Raw genomic sequence first — 19,928 nt, 5'->3', positions numbered from 1 at the left:
TTATAAATAAAATCAAAAATAAATAATTTTATATCATAGAATTGTTTAAATTTAAATGTTTTTTTATATAACTGTGGAAATGAGGTTATTATAGACTTGGCTGTACATTTTATATTTACTAAATCTGTTGAACCGTGAACAATCGAACTTTAGTTAAATTTCTGATATAAATTTTTTTTTTCGAAGGGCTGGTTGCTTTTGAAGTAAACGCTGTCACATGTTTAATTCTTAAACATTTGAAAAGGTAAGAATAGGAAATTCCTGTAGCTATAAAAGGCTTATTACATCGATTGATGCGACCGATGCGTCTATGTATATGAAAATAAATAGTCCTAACGTGTGACGGTCAGTTGTGAGTTACTTGCGGCATCGAGTGGTGCTTGTGTAGTGGATTACGTGCTAGTGTGTGTGAGTGTCTATGTAGTATTAAGGATTGTTTTGGCCTGGAGTAAGTTCATTTTTAAGTTTAATTATCAGTCTATAAAATACGTATTTAATATTTTATCGAGCGATTTATATGCGTTTTAGACCTCGATGTAGTTCAAAAACGTCAAAAAACAATTAATTAAAATTACTCTAACATATGTTAACTTAAAATAATTTACAAACATTTAATAGTTTAAATACTATGAAGTCTATGTAAATAGTCTTTTGTAGATAATGAGTATTTTAGGGAGCTAAAACCCCTACAACATATATAAATGTATTGTGAAGTAAATATTATCTACTTTAAAAAACAACCCTCAACAAAAGGCAAAACAAAACAGTAGTCCTTTCAAATGACCCGTGAGTTATCAGCGTGTCTATGGGTCAACGCATTTTGCACTACTCTTATCTCTTTCTGTGATCGTATATATCTAGTGCCGTCCCTTTCTGTTGCCGTATTTACTTGCGTCTTCTAACGTATCAGTTTCCGTGTTCCTATAAGATAGTGTGAGTATACATCAAATATTCAATCATTAAGATTCCTCACGACAATTTCTATATAAGAAGTATAGCAGAAGTCTTTGAGTTAATTCAATTAAAGATATGCAGTTACAAAGATCAAAGCGGATGCTGATCACTACTTTTCGTTTACAGTGAACTAAATTAAATTTGCTAAAGGATGCCATCACAGAATCTGTTAAGAGACAACGTAAAAGTAAAGGTTTAACTTAAAATGGTCAAAAAATTGTATTGATATAACTTCTGGTTGTAAATTATCAAAACGTCAAACAAGTCGCAAGTTTCTCAATCGTGATTTTGGCTTCTAAAGTTTTAATTGAAAATATTCAGAAGACATTCGCGAAACAGAAACCAAGTTTTTGACATGCTCGTCTCAACTGATTGTTTAATCATTGAGTGACTCAACAAAAATAATGTTTAATTTTGTTTTCTTAAGAAACGACTCACTACTAGTCGAGAAGATTATACCACCAGGAATATTTTTATCGAAATGATAACAAAGAGAATTGAAGATGAAATATTGTAAAAATTTTCACGTTGTTAAAATAAAACCTAAAACTTCCACAAAAGAGTCCTATATTCCTGAAAAACAAACTGAAAATGTACTTCACTCACATATTCGAACAATGTACTCTTAATGCACAACAAAAATAAACGCAATCATCTGACATACAAATCACTGTGCAATCACTGAAGTGACATAGAAAACCAAACAATGCAAACTATTCGTAAACATACTAATTTCAAAAAGAATTTACTACTTGTTTTAATTATAGACAAAATGTCTAGGGAAATGGAGTTATTTTTTTTTAATTTCACTGATGGTGGGGATGATTTTATCACATCAAAATAACATTAATTACATTCTTCAAGAAATGAACAATTTCGGTACCATAATACAGATAAACAATATATTGGAATTTAAACAATGCTTATTTTGCGAAAACAGTGCCATTCGCAAAAAGTTATTGCCAGTCTGGGTTGCAAGAAAATAAAATGGCGATGCGTAGGCGTGGCCTCCAAATTATAATTATTTTGGTCTTGCAATGCGAAACGCGCGGCTGCAAGATACGGAACTGTGTCGCTCACGAAATTGTTCCAGAGAATTTTTGATATGATCTAGCATTGACTGAAATAGAGGAAATTATTGCTGACATAATTTCCATCGACAACGTAGAGCCAATGTGACAGTTTTCAGAATGACAGCAAAACTTTTACTTATAATATTATTGTTTAACTTAATTCGAATTTGTCTCTATTATGCATTTGTTTCTATTATGTTGAAAGAATCTGTAGCCATACTCATGTAATCAAAATTAAAAAAATATATAGATAGATTAGTGCGTATCGGTCGCTTTTGGGTTGATAGAGTAATTTAAGTCTAATATTTCTTACAGCAATTCATTGATAGTTTATACAATTTCATGTAGTCCAGGATCCATCGCCCATTTTTGCACTTGATTACTATCAAGCACAAGGTACAGCAAACACAAAAGAGGGAGACAACTGAGAAGGTGGATTGACCACATTAAAGAAACGGCAGGTGGTACATGGCAGAGAGTGGCACAGTGCAGAGAGGAATGGCGGGATTTGGAGGAGGCCTTTGCCAAAAAAGGGCACACAGATGCACCAGAATTAGATTAAAATGAAAATTTGTTTAAATGTATATAAAATATATAATGTAAAATGTATCTGAATAAAGGCTATTATTATTATTATTATTACTATCAAGCAAATTTTCCGTGAGTAGCTTTATTTTGATGAGACGCCCAATAATTTAAATAATTAGCTTGATAGTAATCAAGTGCAAAAATGGGCGATGGATCCTGGACTAATTACTTTACATATATAACAATAATTAACTATTTTAAAATAAATCCATCAAGCGGAAAAATAGCAGTGTAAGCGACCTGGCGGTGGGCAGGCCACATAGCACTAAATAAAGGCTGATGATTATGATGACACCATTTATCATAATAAAAGTCTAACTCTATTTTTTCTCTAAGACCTCAAATATTTATTTATTCTAAAGTAGTTCTTGCATGGAAATGCATAATCTAGTTGTCTCTAAAGAGAGACAACGAGAGACAGATTTCATCCAGACAGCAAAGAGCTACCTCAGAGGTTGGCGTTATTAATACAAGTCGCAACAATAAGCCAATATGAAATGTATTCGTAATCCTCTCCCTAATAGAATTCAGAAAGTTAGCGCTAACAATTTCATATGCATCAAGTTGCCCGTGAAATTCGATAAAGTACGTATTTTGGATGGCCTCCAAAACAATTAGTGTTCCTAGCACCGGCCTGTCTTATTGCGGTTACTATCGCATTCAAAACCTTATTTAGGAACTTAATAATATTCTACATCACCATAACGAGAGGCGATATTGTTTACAGGCAAATAAAAGTCCGTAAGAGCATAACATAAAATAGGCTGCCTTTTACTGTAGGAGTACGGGGCTAACCCTCGACTTAAGACTTTACACTATTAAAACTGGGGAAAGAAAAAATAAAAATAAATTTGGTCAGAGACCATGTCATGCCAAGTCAAGGTTAGATGAGCATACAGAACGAATGACACATGTACTAGAACAAATGATTGACAAAAACTCTCTGATTTCGCAAAGTCACATGTCTCTGTAATAAGCCTCTTGCTAAGAAGTTGTCCTGAACTTCTCATACGTTACTAGATCGCGATACAGATATTATTCATCTGTCTTAACAGCTCTTTTACATTTTTATACAGTTATGATAACTATGCTCATCTAGCGAAATAGTCGTAAATTTAAAAAAATAACTTTAAATTTTGTCTATAATATACTGGATAGGTAGATACAGAGTTTGTCACACCATAGGAACAAATAGATATGGAATTCAGTACATCGGAGCTATATTCCTATTCAATATAGGTTGATATTAATTAGCTTGCTGATGTTCAATGATTATACAATTCTATCGCGACACGTTCCACACATTGTTGTGATTCGATCAAACCTCAATTGACTGCAGAGATAGAGAACTCTAAGATTATAATTGCAATTGGCAACATTCATACTTGTACATAGTGAAAAACAATAGCAAAGAGATTATATGCAGTAAATACTCTTAAAAATGTTTTCTTTTCAATAAATAGTTAAAAGTAGTTTTGAAGTATAGTTCGATCAATATCCAATTATTATTATTGTTGGTAAGCCAGTTACTTAGATACGGGTGGACACACTAATGTATTGACCGATTTGAATAGTATCACATGAAGGTGACTATACACTCGTGTTCCTTTAAGATTTTATTAAAACTTTAGAGGAAAAAATGATTTCCATGACAAATATAGGGGAATAGATAAAGAAGTTTTATATTTTTATTTAGTATGTTAATATATCTACCAAAAACAAACATTGTGATCATGATTTCTGAATTTAAAAGCTAAACTTTTATAAGATTCAAGTCTACTCTATTGAGGACCAAAATTGTTGGGGGAAGAATGAGAGTGAGACGAGTTTAACGTCCACAGAAGTAACATCTCATACCAAAGCCCGTCCCGTCATCACCAAACATCCCACCCGGTCGCTTGTCATCGAATCTAGGGCTGTTGGCGCCAAAATGGAAGGAACATTGACGGAGGCAAAAGTGTGGCGTGAGAAACGACCTGCTTTGTTTTGATCTTCATTTAATGCCAAAGAGACACGTATGGGGAGTTCTTATGGACACTCCTAAGTGAAGGCTCCTGCCAATTCGAAGTGATTCTGGGTCATAGTGACAGTATGTCCAGCCTTGCACATTCGGTTTTTGAGGTGTGAACTAATAAGTTTATATATAATAAGCAATTGTCAACGCCCCTTTACAGTCTTTTTTAAATATGCGATAAAAAAAATATTTATAGATTTTTAAAAGATGCCTCTTACGTTTTCTTGTAATATTGTACGGGATTTACTGATGGATATATTTATCTACATTATTTTTTCTATATCATTATTATTTTTTATATACATATTAAAATTTGTCCTCAGAAGTCGTCGAGTGTGTCGAGGTTCAGCAACAAGGCTCATTAGCAGCAACTTATTAATATTAATACCAAGTGATGTGATATTTGTATTGCAAATAGCATTGTCTTAATAAGGAATTTAATTCAATTATACCCAAAAAGTAAAGTACTAACGGACGGTGAGGTTATTTCACTTTGAGAAATAAATCAGATTTAAAAAATCTTGTATCAGTGTATTATAAAATACATTCAATATAACATTATAGACAGTATATTCCTTAGATGTGAAACAATTTTGATATTTCGCGATCTCATCATTTTCTAAAAAAACTCACGTGTCAAATATCTGAACAGAATTGCAATATCAACTTCACATATTAAAAATCAACGATCGACTCTTATTATGTTCATATATATTATCGAGAAGATAATTGTAATTATAAGTTTTATTTCAAAACATAAAACTAGAGTTTTTATAATCCGATCATTAATATAATCTAGAAAGAGATTTACAAATTAATTTAGGGACAGCTACGAATGATCTCTTTGTTTTGTTAAACACTCTCACGGGAAAGATTGATTGTATATGTTTTGGTGAAAAATACTGTTATGGTGATATTTATTAAGAAAATACGCTATCAATCTTGCACCGTAATTTTCCCCTTAAGTGCTTTCTCACAATATTATTTATTCATGAACAATTTGCGATGCAATCAGGTCAGAAACAGAGCTTTTACAATGTCGAAACACGATTTGACTTGATAAAATATGATTACAAAGTTTCAGAAGCATTTTTGAATTTTTATAAGGTTCTATCTCTTCCGCATAAGGTTACTGTGATTTATCAACTCTCATTTCTTGCTGGGATCTATGACTAAGTGATCATTCAAATACTGGACTTGGTTCTAATGGAAGTCTAAATAATACTTCATTATTCATAAATTGGGACTTTATTTTAATACAAACATGCTACAACAACAATGCTTTGAGATTAAATATGTACATATCTCAGAATAAACAAAGTCAATAACTATGTAAATTCCGTATAATAACAATTAAGGAATTATATTAAATTCTATTGAACAGTAGTAGTTCAAAAAGGAAAAAAAATGCAAAGGTTTTTCTAAGCCAACCCTAGTTACACGTAAAAGTTTTCTTAATAGTTATATGTAATATAACTAAAATTTTGGTAATATATTACATAGTGTATGATATTATCTGAGTTTTCCGTATTTAATAAATAGTTTTGACAGAATTGTACTGACCAGTAACAAAGTTTGATGTTTAATAAAATAATAAATAAACTGACAGTCGTGACACGAATGGCGGAGAAATGTGACTAAAATTTTAGTATAATTTTTGTGTTGTGTGTTTTTTATGTAGTCTTATTGATTTAGATTATTTTTATTTGACCGAAATTTTTAGTGTATTTCATCGCGATTTAAGACCGTGATCGTTTAAAAAATAACATTTTTGTACCGGTAAGTTTTACTTATTAACATTTATACCTAGATTAGTTTTCGCGTGCTCTATTTATGAGTTATTCAAATTTTTATGTAAATTGTTCATTACCATTTAAAAAACTAGTGTAGCATCCCCCGCGAGATGGCGGTATACCTCGTTTGTCAGGGTTCAATACCTGTAAATTAGGACAAAAGGCCACATTCTCTAGAGGGAGAATAGAGTTATATAATGGAAATACCAATAAAATATTAGAATCTTTTCAAATACTGAAGCAAAACTTTCCGCATTTGAATATTTTTTTTTAATTTAAAATTTTCAACCTAATAATATTAAAAAACGTTTGATTTAAGCTTCTCTTTACCGTGAGATGCACTTGTATTTGAATTGAATTGTATTATTTATTAGGCCATCAAAATGGTACAGGATTATTTTTAGAATTTAATTTTTAGAGAAATATCAAGGTTATATGTGTGCCCAGGGATAAATATGTATTTATTGTCCAAAAATATTTTGTTAACGGCCAACGAAACGTTGTTTGTGGTATATAATAATATAAACTTACTCCGAAGCAAAACAAAAGTTAACGAAAAATTAACATAACACTATTTTTACTATTAAAATTGTATACTTAACGTATTTTCCCACTAAGTCCTAGCTGAAAATTCCATATCTATTCAAGTAGGTTTAAGTTACTTAAGTGGGAGCTTTTTCGAGGATGCTGGCAGTAAGCGGATTATGTGCCCCGTGGGGCATTGGTACATACGGTCGCGTAGTTTGCATGTTTATTATTATATTATTCAAGATAGTATAGCTAAGTGTCATATCGTTCGCTGTCCAAAAAAACAAAACATATTTGTATTCTTATACCGAAAGAAGCGAAAGCTTAAAATAATAATTGAGTTTGGTTGGTTCGTTTTTTTTACATTTAACGATGAGTGAAATGTTTCACGTTGTATTAGAATAAATAGTAACTTATAAAATGAACAAATATTTCACTGAAATTTTTTAAGTAGTTCAACATATTTTACAAAAATGGTTGGGAAACGGTTTCGTACAGATATTCCAAATTTGAATTGAGGATTAATCTTGGCAAGTCTTACAAGTTTCGAAAATAATGATCTATTTACGGTTTTGGATCTACAGTTAGTGGCAATATAATAGAAGCTTTAGTAGAACCACCCTTGACTAAAATCTCCGTCTGTTGACCTTAACGCTGAAATTTCGAAGAGCGTTGACAGGCGGCAGTTTGAAGAATTGAGTCACCAGTGTTGGTTAGGCGCGTGACTCAAAATTCGATGATTCGACCTCGGCTGTGACCCGAGTTTTCTTTCTAAGAGCATAATTTGACCACTTGCTTATAAGATGAAGGAAATGAAAACACCGAGAGAGAACTAACAGGCCTGCCACAAACTTGGCGTGTGTCAGACATATGGTTTGCCCGATGGCCTATGCCCATGGCTGGAAAAATTTTATTGTAGGACGTAGCATAAAAGTGATTCTAGATTCTAGACCCATCATTGCAGGTCTTCCGCAAGGCTGTGTCCTATCGCCCACATGGTTCGTTCTGCATATCAATGACCTGTTGAATATTGACAACATCCATTGCTATGCAGACGACAGCACCATCGACATTATATTCCAGCCACCAGATCATTGACTTCAGATCGAGACGAGCATGTCTGAACCGTAACCAGAACCGTAAGAAACTTGTTTTGGAAATTGAATAGATACTGGAGAACGTTTCTGTGTGGGGTAGTAGCAACCTTGTTAAGTTTAATCCTGCAAAGACTTCGAACTGACTAGACGAGACTGCAAAGAGTTCGTTTTCTGCCACGAAAGATCCTTTTGTCGTGTCTCCTCAACTTGAAGGCTCAACTGAAGAATCCTTTGTACGTCACACAGCCTCGTATGCTTGGGGTTGGCATTTCGAAAGCTTTCCAATTCCGGAGTCATCTGGAAGAAAAAGCCAAACTGGCTTCCAAAAAGCTGGGTGTTTTGAGTAGGGCTAAGCAGTATTTCACTGGGGCACAACGTATGCAGCTCTACAAGGCTCAAGTAAGGCCTCATATGGAATACTGCTCACATCTCTGGGCCGGTGCACTCAAATACCAGCTTCTTTCCTTTGACTAAATTCAGCGAAGGGCTTGTCGAATTGTCAATGTCCAATGTCTTACTGATCAGCTTGATTCTCTGCCTCTACGCAGAGAAATAGCGTCTCTTTGCGTTCTATAAAGTGTACTACGGTGAGTGTTCTGAAAAATTGTTTGGGATGATCCCTCCTGCCTCGTTTCAGCATCGAGCCGTGTGAATACTAAATTTCACCAACATTACCTTGATGGAAACCTTCCAGAGTCCGTTTCACAAGGCATTTTCTTTTGCAAACTAGCAAACTGTGGAATCGACTGCTGGCGGGGTTCGTCCCTGAGAGATACGACCTCCGAGAAATCAAAACTGCCTGGCCGGCAACGCACCCACTAAAAATGGGTGTCTATGGGCTGCGATGACTGCCTTTATAGGCGTCCCACAGACTCTTTTGCCATATATAAAAGAATGACCCGGCGCTAATAGCTATGTAACGTGCAGATATATTACGAGAGTCAATCAAAAGATATCACAAAGGATAAAGGTTTAAATTTCGTTCGTGTTTGCTCGTTAACGAGAGCCGCCTGAATCGCTGACAGCAGTCGCGGCAACCGCTTAGTCTTAAGGTATAGGTTAGACAATAAACTTAAAAAACGATTTGTTTAGAACACATTGTACATCAACATTATGAAGTTGACTTTGCTTTTTACTCAAGTTTTAATTACCTCTTTAGCAAATTGCCTTAACGAAGTAAGCAGGTCACTTCATAGGTTTCACATATTTATTTTAATACGAGATGCTTACCGCTAACATCTATGTAACTATATAATGTGTTTGGATTATTTTACTTTAATATTGAATATAAGAAATAATATTTGAAAATAAAGTTTTAAATGTTTTAACTTAGCATCACACCGAATTAACTTTATCTGAATCGGCGTGAATTAACTGGATTATTTCTTGCAAACTATTTGAAATAAATTATACTTTTGCATAATATTTATACATACCATAACTAAAAACTAAAAAAACAGATTTAAAAACTAATATTCAATTATTACATTAGTTTTTAAATATCCTAAAATGATCTTTTTATGGGTTTAAGAAGTGTCTCAATTTTAATACAATTGTCAATGTGAAGTTTAAAACAATACATACATACTGTGTTTATGAATGAAATAATCCTACGAAATATATAAACACGTAATATTGGCAGGTCCGTTAGTAGGTCAATATATAAATCAACTAACTCGAGTCTTTAGCTCGGGGAAAATTGATTTTCGCTATTAGTTTCGTCTAAAATTAACTCTTTGCTTTTGCTTCATGTTTATATAAAACTAAATAATTTGTACCGTGAGGAATGTATGGTGGCTGTTTTTGGAGGGATTGGTTGGAGGGATGATCAAATAAAGAAACTCTTTGTTTGAAGCTGAATGGTTTAAAAATGTCTTATTCCTTCCTTCCTTAGAATGAATTTGTTATCCATTTTGGTATTTTCTCATATTTTATATACTTAATCATTGGCTTAGACCACGATTGATGACTTAATACTTAACATGTATTTGTATACACACCTAACAATTAATAAACATGATAAAATTCAAAGCATAGCTTTAGCTAATATCGCTAACTATATGTGCCTGACTTTTAGAATTAATTCTCCCCTTGTTAAATGAGGTGAAAATGCTTTCGTCTTATTATTTGATTTAATACCAACTGTCATCAGTTTCAAGATTTCATTTAAAAGTTTCATTAGAACGTTAATTTGTTGCAGGTTCTTCAAAAGTCGGCAAGCTGGCGCATATAAGTAAGTAAAATAAAACGATTAATTAGTTCTAGAAAATTATTAAATATGCGCTTCAAAAGCGAGATTGCGTTGCAAACCTTTTTGGGTCAATAAGTTTTGTATATCTGACACTTGTTGCCAGCTGTGACATGCTGGTTTCTTCAACGAGGAATTTCACGTAAAAAAACTGATTAGTCAGCCAGGATTTGAACTCGCGACAAGGTTGAGAGTTATGTATGCTTTATTCAGCTCAATACAGCTTTCTTCATATTGAAATTATTTACATGATTTGAACATATGGAGTCGTCATTATAAACATATTAAAAGTGTTATAAAGAAATAGCAATAAGAGTGGTTAAATAAATAGTAGAGTCATTAAACAAAGCCCTGATTGTGAAACAATCGGAACTAGAACTTTATCGATTCCACCTTATCGAAGTTTCGCCTCTAAATATTGAGTACTGAACTCCGGACTAAATGGGGTTACCATCAATATTCATTTGAACCGGACTCTAATGGCCTGTGAATGAAGTTAGCGAAGTATTCGCCGAAGAATTTGAAGGCCGTTGCTTTCGATGTTCCTATTTTAATCTGGATAATCCATTTATTATTCATTTGGCACCTGCTTTAATACCAGAGTAGAGTATAAGCACAACAAATGGTATTTTCAGTTTTGTGGTTTCAGTTTAGACTTAGGATAAACAAATATACCTATTTCGTTTTCAACGATACAATCTAAAAACATCAATAAAAGGCTTAAAAGGCGTAAGTAAAATGAAAGCTTACAGCTTGGTTACCTGATCACAAAGCAGAGTTCACCAAAACAAAGCGCTCTGTAGTCATTGAGCAAAAATCGTTTATTCAAGACTAAAGCAGGCCAAAATGTACTTGAAATAACCAAGATTACGTCTCGCTTTGTGCTCAGAGAATAAGTACTGACTGGCAATATCTATTGAATAAGATTTTAATTTCTTTTTGTATGTTTTATTTCATTGTTTTTTTTTATAAATAGATAAATAAACAAAATAATTATATATTTCTAAATCCACTAAGTACTCAGTGGGAGTAGTAAGTATCAAACTCTCTCTAATGTAGTTTTCTTGGAATATGAGAAAACTCTATCAGAATTAGACGAAAAGTCGGAAAGTAGTAGGTTCTCACATCTTCTGCTTCACGACTAAGATCTTGATAAAATGTGATTGATTTGATTCTGTAGAAGGCCTAAAATAAGTCAAGTGCGCCTGTGTCCTTCGGCGGTACAGGGGGGCTACAGACTTCATCTATTCATGTCATCACGTCGAATAAACCTGTCTGTTTAGGTTTCCTCGTCGCCTTAGCGGTAATCAGATTCAATTTGTAATAAAATTTGAACCATGACCTGGCGACGGAATTAAAATTAGAACGATTAAGCCGTCTAAGTTTGACAGAAAAAGCGATTATAATAAGTAGCTTTTTGATATCGTTTCTGCAGAAAAAATTTAGAATATATAAAATTTCATATTTTTATTATAACCAAAAAAATAATAATAAGATATACTACAAGTCTTATATACAAAAAACTGTATGGGTTATATGTTTCGTATATTAAAGAGGTATTTTTTCGTTGAAGATTTCAGTTTACCTATACACAAACTATGTTTAATAATAGTCAAATAAAAATTTCTTTACATTACATTAATAACATAAATTATTATTATTCAAGCTTTCACTTTGATTTTTCACTTGAACAATAATACCGGGTATAAATATATACCTAGGTAACTCTGTAAATTATTAGAAAACGAAAAACCGCTGAAAGTAAAAAGTTGCCAATACTTTTATTGATTTTAGAAGTAATCTCCGTTCTTCTCTACACATCGTCGCATTCGATGGAATCACTAAGAAAAGCTGTAGGCCCATTCTTCTTTAGGGGTATCTATCATAACATTTTCGTACGCTTTCACCGCATCATCAGGGCTCGTAAAGCGAATATCTCGAATGTTATCTTATGTTCTTGGGGATAGAAAGTCGCAGGGCGCCAGGTCAGGACTGTACGGGGGATGACTCATTATCTCGACACCTGCCATAGTCAAATATTCAACAGTCAATTATCTCAAGTTATCTCAAATCTTAATTATATCAACATTTTTATATACCTACCAGTTTTAAAACGTGACATGAACAAAATTAATAACTTGAATAATATGCAGAGATAATATATGAAAGAACATATTTTGTATTTATTTTTTGATTGATCGTGAACGTGAATCAAACAAGAACACAGGGATGAAGGGTTAAAAAGTTCAAACAACTGTGATTCGGTTGGGGCTGATGTAGGATCTAGTTTCTTTTAGTTTTACATCACTATTTATTATACACTCTTTATATTACTGATGTTTGCCTTCATTTATATTAACAAAAAAATTGATAAGGCGTAGGTTTTAGTCAAAACTCATTACATAATGTATCTTATTATATCATTAACCGTAACGTTTAAAATTGCATTATAATTAAATTTTCGATTCGTAGACAGCACTTTGCACAATAAATTTCTTGGTATACTGATACTATCTACCTGTTTTCAATATTAATCAATTATTATTATTAAACACTTTACGAGTCGCGTAAATCTGCGCCAAGTTAAGTTAAGTAATAAATCTTCAGTTAAGTGATGAACATGCGTTGTCTGCAAAGTGTCGCACATCACTCCAATTTACTCGGTTGTGTCAGTAAATTTCCCGAGACGAATTATAATTGCTACGACATTGTTGAATAGATGATTAGAGAATTAGTTTTGAAAATTAATTTTCTCCTTATTTTCTTATGCAATGTTTAGTTAACACGAGTAAGTAAATAAGATGCCATTTCAGAGGTAAATGTCATAGTCATTGACAGCTTAGATACTACTACTAAGCCTCCGAAACTTGAGAGAAACTCCACCTTTTCTACTACTACACTACAGCTTGCTCATCGGGGACTTGGAGCTGACGTAGGTTCTACTCCATGGTGTCACTGTGGCGGCCAGTCCGTATGCCGCGATACGCTATTTTTACTCTTTCAATCTTCTTCAATTCTGTCAAGATGTCCTGTGAAATCTTTGGGCTTTAGAGCGCGGCCACACGATGCGGTAACGTTGCGGTGCGGTGCCACACTGCAATTATTTCGAGCTATAGGGTGTTGCGGTGTGGTAATATATTTTACCCATCCCCGCCTCGTCTTGCAGGTCACTAGTCCGGTGCGCTTGCGGTGCGACGCCGTGTGGTATGGTATAGTAATTTGTATGTAGGATGACGTTGCGGCACCGCTTCGGGCGCCTCACCGCACGGTTAACGCATCGCGTGGCCGCGCTCTTAGTTTCACCTTGAGTATATATAAGTTTTGTTGTTCTCATAAAATAATACTTGTGGCAAGAAACAGCACATTTATCTAGCTTTATATACATTTTTTAGTTTATGTCTTACAGAGTATAAGTACGTAACTTAAAAACTTGAATAGTTACGTTTTGCTTGTTTTACTAACTTTTTACTTAAGCGCCGCTTCAAGCCGCAAACAACTGTCTAAGTTTTCATTATTTGGTCACAAGTTGTTTGGCCTATATCCAAATAATGTGGGAAAATTCGACTCACATTGTGTCTTCACAAACTTGTCTTGTATCTGATGGACTTGAATAAGATAAAAAATTACACATAAAATTCTCTTACTAGGTTGAAAAGTAAAAACAGCTAGCTATCCCAGCAATTATTCAAAATAATTCAAACATTGCCTGCCAGCTTAAAAATATCGTAGTTGTTATATCAAGACAATTTTTTCCTTTCTCTATTTTAATTTATGACTTATTTTGTGTGACTGTTTTTGTTGTTTTACTGGTTTTGAAACAGGTCAGAATTTATTCGTTGATTTGTAAGTAAGGTTCGTGACTTCTCCGAATAAATGCTGCCAACGGTGCCTGTATGAGACCAACCAATAAGTTTGTCTTTACGTTGATATATTTAGAATATGTATCTACAACTCTATTCAAAATGAACAAAATCAATATTCAAACAGAGAATTCATTTGATATTATCTCAATTAGGCCCATATCGCATGACGTAAGCAGTAGCGTGGAACAATGCACGCTAATTGGAAATCCTGCAGGATGCTGAATTGGACTGGGGCGCAGTAGCTCCTAACATTAATTGCCACAATTGAAAACCATCTCTGCTCTCTAGATTTACCTTGTTTCTATATGTATTTATATTATTGTTTAATAAGAAGTATGTTCACAAAAATAATTGTGTTGTACCGAAATTGTTTAATATATTATGAACTTTACGAAAACATAGTGGTTACGGTCGTAAGTATTGATTAAGTATAATTTAATAAATATTGAAACGCTTAAGAATACAAGGTAGACTGCAGTGAACAATCCCTGGAGGTCTACAGCAATCAATCGTTCAGCCGTAATTTACTTTTCCCGCCTTGTAAATAAGGTTCAAACATGGCCGCTGTTTGACCCGAGGGGCGAGCTTAGGAGCTGGTGATAAAATTGTTGTAAATGGACTCTGGTACCACCTCAGAATGACATACTTATGTCTGTTAACGATAGGACCGGTTGAGCTTTAAATGCGAATTTCAACAAAAAAAATTATAATTTATGTAAATGAATTGTAATAAAAATACAATAGGAACAGGTTATTTTACATAATTTTAAGTATTTTTTTAGTTATACTTTTATTTGTGCACAGTATGGGTAGCACATTACACATAACTTTATTGAGTCAATGTTTTATATAAAATGTGCCACACGCTCTAAGACCAATAAAGTTACTTGAACAGCAGTGATTCTTTACCGTTTGTTTTGCCGAGAGAATGCAACGTACGCAAGTTGAAAAGCAATTACCTACTCTATGTTGATTGCTGTACAATTGCGATAGACTTCGAGTGAATTCGATTTTTCTTTTCACTTCTGTGAATCTGTGAATTATGTGTGATCTGGTTTGAGCCATATTCATTTTTCTGAACCTTTTATGATCACAAAACTTTATAGGTAATAACGTTTGAGTAGAAAGACCCAGAGGCGAGTGAGCCATGAGTACCAGGAGCTCTTATTGCGAGTCTGTTGACAACCTATAACTGTGATGCATCCCTTATTCGTACCATGACATCTAAAAAACGAGACAGTTTATGTTTTCAAATGACATTAGCGTCAACTATTACAGCACCAGAAAACATTAAAAATATATCAAAATAATAATTTTATTTTAAACATTATATATTAGTAGGATTAATAGCATTAGTTTATTGTGATTGATGAATGATTTAAAATAATTTCATATTTTACTTTACTATTGTAGAAACAAGCTTCGTTTGACAGTTAAATTTCAAAACATAAACCTCTAAACTAAATTATCGTTGTTACGTTTGGACTTACGATGCTAATACGTTATGTAAGAATGCTCTTGACATTAGGAACCAGTTCAGATGCTGATGAAAACTCAGCCAGATTGTTTTAAGAAAGGTCAGTTCATTTATCTTTCTGTGAATTGCAAGTCCTCAATCAGTCTGTAAATAATATCTAATCTTATGTATAAAGCAGTAGGACATACATTTTTATTGAAAAGAATTTTCGGATTTTCTGAAATTAGAAATACACTACAAAGAAGTATACTTTGTGCTATGTGGAGTTTATTTCTAAGGAAACCCATAATATGGAAGAGACTTTTTACGATGATTGCGGCAGGTGTTTTTATCGCTAAACATATTTGTTTTATGTATCGAAATAAAAAATCACATAAAATAGGATAATTTCCACTTCAATATGTTAACTATTTACATTGAAGGATATAAATGTTTTATTTTAGTTATTAAGATATTGTAAATAGTACATACAATTTATATTTTGTTAGTGGCATAATTATGTGCCACAGATATATCATCAGATCAGTCAATTATAGACAAAGAATGAAAAAATAAGTGAAAGGCGGTTTTATATATTAAAAAAATGTTTCTTTCTCAGCTGAATATGAATGAATGGCCGATTGGATAAAAGCGAAATAGCACGACATGTAAGTAGATGAAGGCCTAGTAGGCGTGAAGCAGTTGATGATTGGTCGTTATGGAAACTACCAATTTGAAGTAGCAAAGGATCTTGGAAATCTCTGTATTGTGAAATATGTAGGAGTCGATACGCTATACGATAATGATTTTTTTTATTTTAGTTTTATTTTGTAAAATAGGACAAAACCTCCAATTTTATCCTACATACTTCTGGGTGGTACTAAATACAAAATATACAATACTACAAAATAAAGTTTTGAAAAATATAAAATACCTTCACCATGACGAAATATTAACAGTCAGGCTATTTGAACAAGTAGCAAATCGGACTACATAGTTTTTGCATCCTTATATATTTATAGTAAATTTGAAACTAGGTATCATAAAAAAGACGCTGAGGTGCATTTGACCATTAGGTTGTGTTTTAATAAATATTAAAGTTCAAACGGTTAGGAGAAACCGACATGACTAAGACTGAAAATATCCAGACAGTTTTTGACCTTCTTGCCTAAAGACTAAAGAAATAAAATTTATAATTACAACGTATGAAGCAGAAGGTTCATTAGTCGCTCTGTCGAAGCCCTAGAAAGGGATGAAACCCGGCCAGTACTCTGCCACGGCTCAGAACTCTAAGTGTGCATAATGCGTGTGCTCAAAGCCATTTCAATTATTTTATATGTAAACAGATTAAAAAGGTCATGATTATTATAAAATATATAATATCTCCAATATTTATTTGCATGTATTTCCACGAAAATCATAGCCCTAACGTATATTTTCACAATCAAGGGTATAGTTAAGTTTCCAGTGTAGCTCCTTGCTCAACAATTCTGATGAAAAAATTAGTTGGATAATTGGCAAGAGTATTTAAAGAATAATAAAAAAAATCAGCTGCATAATTTTCTCTTGGAAAATATTGCAGACATTTTCTTTAAAATAGATTTACGTGTTAAAAGAATAAGTAATTTTTTATCTCAACCTCGTGAGTGGCTTTCGTTGTATGGGGACGTGACGTCCTGCAACATTGAGGAAATAAATCTGTGATTGCAACTGTTCTTTATATATTCCCGGAATTACGTTTTCCTTTTGCTTAAAAATACCTATAAGTTTGAAACCAGAATATTCATAACCCTATAGGTATTATTGTATTCATTGATAGTTATATATCGATAGATTGAACAAAGAAAGCTTACATATTTTGAAAGCTATGGCAAACATTTTCAAAACTTAAGAAATCCATGGATTTTTACAGATTTATCTAGACAAGAAGAGGATCATATAAAATGTTTATTTTTTATGTCCGTGCTCTTTTTAAAATTTGGCTAATAATATTTAAATTGAATACTTAAAAATAATATTTTGTCCAGTAATTTCAACAACAATCCTAAATTCAATCGCGCTAAGTGGCCGTGTCGTAACTCAATTACAAGCCTACGGAGTACCGAACCGCCAATTACATCTCCGATGTTGCCGAAACTTCCTAATTAATAAGGAAATTATTTATTATTCTTTAAACTAATAGAACTTTTTCTAACTGTCGTAATTAGCTTCGAGATTTTGATTTCAAGTGTTCTCCTCATATGATGTTTAAATGAGGATACATAACATCTCTTGCGGGGCGGCTCAGCCGTAAAAACTGCGCGCTTAGTCTATTCGAGCTGGGTCGGGCTGCTGACATTGAATCCATTTTTATTTTGCAAAAGAGAGCTGTCAAAGTCATTTATAATCTAAGTCATTACGAATCTTTTAGTAAATATGTGAGGAACATGTATACTAACAATTTAATTAATGTATACAAATTTTGTAAAATCTTTTTTAAAATAGTAAATGTGGAGTTTCTTGCCCATTCTTCTACCCACGAAACTAACTTTTGGAAGGGGCAACTAGAATCATCTTTATATTTTATTTGACGTTCAAAAGTGCCATTATGAAATAAATGATTTGATATTTGAAACTTAACCGTTTGTTACTATAGGTTATATAATAATAATAATAAAAGCCTTTATTCAGATAATCTACATTACATATTTTATACATTTAAACAAATTTTCATTTTAATCTAATTCAGGTGCATCTGTGTGTCCTTTTTTGGCAAAGAAAAAAAAAATGAACCTTATAGGTTATATAAGTGAGTGTAAATATTAGGGCCAGGAATAAACATATAAATTTTCCTCTCGAATAACTCTCGGATTCCGTCAAATTGACGTTTCCGTTAAATTTTAATAACCAAAGTATTAAGTTATCGGAATAACGATATCGCATTAATAACTCTCGAGAATCGTCCGATTATCAAATAACTGCGAGCCCGAGCCATCAATTTCAATAAAATGATGATTGAGGAGGAAAAAACCGCTATCAATCATGGCCGTTGTCATTTTGACAGGTTTTCGGCCGCGACCACGCGCTCTTTATTGTAAACATTTGCCCTGCGCACATTGTTTAGGATACGGGATCGGCTCGGCTGAGCGATATTAAAAGAAAATATTATGAGCTAAGCTTCTGATTTGATCACAATATAGAAGTAGACATTTAGTGTAACGTGTCTTAAACGTAGAGGGTATATAGACAAATGATGTCATCAGATGAGATCCATCCAGCCGTTAGCATAATTACGTCACAAAGACGTAGGGTTCAGTGAAAGGGTGCCAGTTACATGATCGGATTAACATAATACATGATACCCGATAGAGTTGGCTACATGAATAATATAGACAAGCGCCTTGAGTTGCTCTTGTTTTGACTATGATTAACATATATTTGCACCCGGTTCTTGTCTCCTTATCCTTTGTTCTGCCCGTAAAGATTAAACACTTAATGATTTAAAAAAATATAATTTGTATCATTAATTTGAATGTTCCTATTTAGTATTAGACCGGAACAAATTAATTTACGCGTGTACAACACATTTAAATACTTAAGAGACTATCATTACATTATTTTCATACCTCAACGTTTGATTTAATGCAATTTTAAAATAGCGCTTGAATCGTTCTGTTGAGAAAACCCGAATTAATAAAACGTTTCTATATGTGTCTAAATATCATAGAGTAATAAAATAGCAAAAAAGCATTCTTGTTTCATTAAACGTTTCCTATGTTAGTACACTTCTTGGTTGTAGTTAGATTGGAATCAGGGTTTGCCCCCGTATATCAGTCAATTAAACAAAATTATAATTTGTCAAAAACTTGAGCAGTGCTACCAGCTTACCAAAGGATATAATATTATAATAATTTAAAAATTATGTTGTAACAAATCAAAGCGTCCAACCCTTATAGCGATTCGAGCATGACTACTAAACTCGTTTTCGACTATTCAATTTGAGGGGAGTATATGAATCAATTTTTCGCTTGAGTTGAGCGTTAAGGTACCTCTTACATGTTTGGTTCACAAACATATGTGAGCTTTAACCCGTAGACAAGAAATGTGATTATGATACGATAATAGATATTAATATATTTAAATTCATAGCTTGGCAGCACGTTTTGAAATCAGATCGTAGTGTGGCCTACAAGTCTCACTTTCTTATTGTTACATAAAGTCCTGGTAATGTATGAGCGATAGCATCATGCGAAATTTCCAGAACGAAAACATTGGAATCAAAAACACACTGTGTATTCTTTTGCGACACCGCGACCAGACACATAATTCGAGCCG

General features: G+C 33.1%; 1 protein-coding gene and 1 long non-coding RNA gene across 2 annotated transcripts in view; one reads left to right on the top strand and one right to left on the bottom strand.

Moving 5' to 3' along the window:
- Positions 1 to 351: 351 nt before the first annotated feature.
- Positions 352 to 19,928, top strand: part of LOC110999276 (CUGBP Elav-like family member 1) — a 192,911-nt gene continuing 173,334 nt past the window's right edge. Inside the window, exons 1-2 of the mRNA XM_022268261.2 lie at positions 352 to 448; positions 10,248 to 10,280. The gene's annotated coding sequence lies outside the window, so the exon portion shown is untranslated. The remainder of the gene's footprint in view (positions 449 to 10,247; positions 10,281 to 19,928) is intronic.
- On the bottom strand, positions 15,319 to 15,899 carry LOC123689486. The gene is made up of 3 exons (XR_006750454.1): positions 15,824 to 15,899; positions 15,649 to 15,753; positions 15,319 to 15,382 (listed from the first exon to the last, which is right to left on the bottom strand). It is a non-coding gene; the product is annotated as an uncharacterized LOC123689486 (long non-coding RNA).

Source organism: Pieris rapae, chromosome 10 (genome assembly GCF_905147795.1).
Source record: "Pieris rapae chromosome 10, ilPieRapa1.1, whole genome shotgun sequence".
NCBI lineage: Eukaryota > Metazoa > Arthropoda > Insecta > Lepidoptera > Pieridae > Pieris > Pieris rapae.
The sequence above is the reverse complement of the archived record's forward strand: the minus strand, read 5'-3'. Positions and strand labels throughout refer to the sequence as shown.